The following is a 4,424-nucleotide window of genomic DNA, read 5'->3' as shown; positions in this document are numbered from 1 at the left end:
GCTGGTTGATTTCAGCAAGGCTTTTGACTCCATAGATCATCGAGTCCTCAGTCGCTTGCTGGCTAATATTCCGGGGGTGGATTGTAGAAGGTGGCTTAGAAACTTTCTATGTGGACGCTACGCGAAGACACGAGTTGGCCACAGACACAGCGATCGGCGTCCCATGCTGCGAGGAGTTCCTCAGGGGTCCGTGTTGGGACCGTATTTGTTCTCCCTTTACGTACACCCACTTCTCAATCTGCTGAACAGCTTTGCGGGTGTCACAGCAGACATGTATGCGGACGACCTCTCTATTATCGTTAAGGGGCAGTCCCGGGAAGACGCCATTCCCACTGCCAACATGGTTCTTCAAAAGCTGCATGCGTGGAGTCGGGAAAATGGCCTGGCCATCAACCCGTCAAAGTGTGAAGCTGCCTGGTTCACACTATCCACGCACACGGAGTCAGATTATGATCGTGAAGGAAGGTGGCCCCTGGTAGTGGCTGGATGTCAAATCCCAGTCATGACCATGGGGGCATCGCGAACTACGAAGCTTCTCGGCATGGATCTCGACCCACGACTGACGCTAAATGTGGCGGCCACCAAGCAATGCGCTGCCACTTCGCAACGGATATCGCAGCTACGCTGCATAGCGCACAAGGAGGCGGGACCATCTCCACATGACCTACGCACGTTCGTCATTGGATACGGTGCTTCCAAATTACGCTATGGCAGCGAGCTCGTATGGGCGGCAGCGACGGATTCAGCGAAGAATGAGATGCAGAAGACGTACGCAACTCTGGCGCGCATTGTCGGCGGAGTTCCGAGCACCGTCGACCCGGAATCCGCACTACTGGAGGCTAATACGCCGCCGCTCCGCGTCCTTTGCCTGCGCGCGCGGCTCTCCATATTTGAGAACACACGCGCATGTCAGATGGACTGGATGCGGAGACCCCCGCCTGAGCCACCGCCTCGCGCCGGTTTCCGCATCTCGCCATTATCTCGGGACGAGCTATATGCATTCGTAGACGCATACACAAAGGACTATGGCATCACCGAGAGCTCACCACGCGAAGAGCGGTTCTTTCGCAGCTCCATTCCTCCCTGGTTTGCGGCCTCCGCACACCGGGCCACCATCGGTGTGGGACTTCCGATAGACCACTCAATAACGGACGAAGAAGAGCTGATAAGGGAAAAGCGCAGAGTCAGCGAAGAGGCTCTAGCGCTGCACAGCCATCGTTCGTGGATACTTGCGACCGATGGCGGTGTCGACGTTCCCAAGTCAGCAGGGGTTGGAATACTGCTCTCATCCCTAAACTCATCGGAGATAATAGAAAAGGCCAGCATAAACCGCGGTGCGCGCCCATGCAGCTACAGGACGGAATCCCGCGCACTGCTTCTAGCCCTAGAGAGGCTGATTGCCCCTCGCATCCAACACAGGCGTAAAACCCTGTTTGTGGTTACAGACGGTCAGTCTCTTCTAGCGGCTCTAAACAAGGGCCCGCTCAGTCAGACAGACTGGACGGAGGATCGGATCTGGCAGCGTCTCCTGACACTGGCGTGTGCTGGCTGGTCCGTGCGCCTGTAGTTTTGTTACGGACATTGTGGGGCACACGCTACCGAGCTTGCGGATCAGTATGCGACGCAGACTATGGAAAGTGGACAATAAACGGAACATGGGATCGCACATTTATGGCATACGGATCTGCCGACATGTTTGACTACCCAGCTCCCCAACAAGTGGCGTAGTACCATTCTTCAAGACACTCATCGCTACTTGCTTTGCGGCACAAGGCCATCCGATCTCAGCGGTAAGGACCTGATCACTCAGGAGGTTCTTCACCGTCAGGAACTGGTCCACCTCGCAAGGGCAAGGTGCGGGGGATCTGAGCTCTGGGGCCGACTATGCTGGGCCGTGAGAGATTGCACGAACCAATGCCGATTCCGCAACATCTCACCGGAACAGTCTGCATACATGCGCTCTAACAACGATCCAACCGCACCGGGGACGGACACTGTTCCCCCGTCGGCGAGGGAGGAAGACGTCTCTCCAGTAAGGAGACAAACCGTCACACGCCTTCGGAAGGAGAAATGTCCGCACTGTGATTCCACATTGACGGGATTCTCGGGTCTCGTCAGTCACTGTCGGTTATTTCATCCGGAACATCCTCCACCGCTTCCCGAGCTCAAATGTGATTTCTGCAACATGGTTTTCCCCACACGGAGAAGCACCGCACAGCACAGAAATTGCTGCGCACACAACCCAGACGCCACACGGCATCGAAACAGCAGTGCCAGGAGGCGATCTCTGCTGCCGCAGGACCAGCCACCTTCAAGCACGCCAATCAACCCGCAGGAAACCTTGCACCATCTGCTTCTAGAATGTCCAGGCACCTTGGCTGTGCGTCAACGGCTGGGCATTGAACGGGACCTTCGCCTCGGAAAGTTTTCTCAACGGCAGTTGCTTCATAGCAGGAAACTTTTGTCGCTGCTCGACCACCTCTTCGGCACTCAGATGTCATTGTATAGCTAGACGCGCTGGTAGGAGCAGAAAAAAAAAAAAAAAAATATGCGCATTGCCCTGGCCCAGCCGGCCACCTCAACGTGGCGCCAGGGTCTAGTACTCTTTGCTAGAGAGGAAGGTAAGCGCCTGCTGCCCTTCCGCTGCATGCGGAGAGGCAGGAGGCGCCGCACAAACGGGTCGGAAGGGCACCAGATGGAGCCATTTACATGGCTGCCCGCGGAGCGGTATTTGTATCCGCTGCTGAATTCCATCGGCGCTTATCAGCGCTATACATACCGTTTGCATGCCGTATTTGACGCGCGACGACAAAAGCTACTGCTAAGCGGAGACATTGAGCAGAACCCAGGCCCCATAGCAGTACTCCAGATGAACGTTTCTTGCCTCACGCCGTCAAAACTCGCAACATTAATGGCGCAAGGAGCAGACATAATAGCCATTCAGGAGACTTGGAAGTCGTCCGAGCAGATCGCCAGCATGCACACTGGAGATTATGTGCTCTATGCACAGTCGCGCATCGGCAAGGGAGGCGGTGTGGCGGTGCTGGTGCGGAAAACTCTCCGCTCCAAGCGTATACCTCTCACCATCCCCCAGCATGACACCAGCCTTGAAGTGGTGGTGGTCCAGGTTGCTCTGGACCAGAACCGTGATCTTATTGTAGCGGGTGCCTATGTGAGACCACCACCGCAAGTAACGCAATCCTTCAGGCGGTTAGTAAACTGCCTTCCAGCCTCGTCGCCGCTCCTGCTGTGCGGGGATTTCAACATGCATCACCCACGGTGGGAGCCATTCTCGGAGACTTCTCCAAGCGAGGTTGCTGCAGAATTTTTAGAACTGTGCACGGGTGCGGGACTCACCTTGGTTAACACCCCTGGTGAGATCACGTATGCCCGTGGCGCAAGAGAAAGATCCCGCATCGATCTGACATGGTCAAAGCATTTGACTGTGTCAGATTGGTCAGCTTCTGTGTCGTCACTTAGCGATAATTACGTGTCAACATTCACGCTAAATTAGGCGTTTAAGATACCATGCCTTCGGCGCCAGAGAAATTTTACGGTTGGGGGAAGTGCAAACGGGATTTATTTGTCAAGGAACTCGACGCACAACTTCCGGCATACGACTGTATAAGAAGCGGTCTGTCGGAATTAAAGGTTTTATGAAAGCGCTTCTAACTTCATATCGACGAAAAAGCGCCCCCGGCATGCACAAGGACGGCCCCAGGCTTTGGGACGACACTCTCATGGAGGCAGAGCGGATTGCTATTGACAGCAAAGCCAGCTATACACAGTCACCGACCCCCGACCGTGAGGCAGAAATGCAAAGGACAAGTCAATTCTCCCTCCTACTCCAAGCGCGCCCGCGTAACACGCATCCACGGTGCGTCAGAAGCAAGTTAAATCCAGGCGAACCACTTGCTTGGAAATACGGTTCCGGACGTAAAAGGACATTACTTCCGTTTCCCAAATTCATGTTTGGAGACGGCTAACACGCTTACAAGACAGCAAGAAGGGTAGTGAATGCCCTCAATCGCGTCTTTTTTCCATTTCACCCTCTCACAAGGCAGTAGGGTTTTCCAAAGGCATCAAAAGACAGAACACATCCTTGAGCATTGTTTCTTCTTCCATTTTTAGGCAGCAGGACGACAACGAGTCCGCCGCCACATCGAGGCTAGTTGCTTATTCCTATTCCCCTCTTGACGCACCTTTTAATCATTACAGAACCGCTTGCTGCGCTACGTAATGCGCCGTATGGCAAGGCCCCCGGACCGGATGAAGTCTACAGTGAGGCACTGCGACATATTTCGTCAAAGGGCCTCCGATTCCTTCTTCGCTGCGTTAACCGCAGCTGGACGACTGGTGCGATTCCGGCTGAGTGGAGACGCGCTACCATCGTTCCACTCTATAAAACCCCGGTAAGTCGCCGG

General features: G+C 54.7%; 1 annotated feature.

Moving 5' to 3' along the window:
* Positions 1-4,424: a sequence feature (areas not merged during assembly with more than two copies in the genome that could not be assigned to a particular haplotype).

Source organism: Trypanosoma cruzi, genomic scaffold (assembly GCF_000209065.1).
Source record: "Trypanosoma cruzi strain CL Brener 1047053517081 genomic scaffold, whole genome shotgun sequence".
Lineage (NCBI taxonomy): Eukaryota > Euglenozoa > Kinetoplastea > Trypanosomatida > Trypanosomatidae > Trypanosoma > Trypanosoma cruzi.
This window is presented reverse-complemented; position numbering and strand designations above follow the sequence as displayed.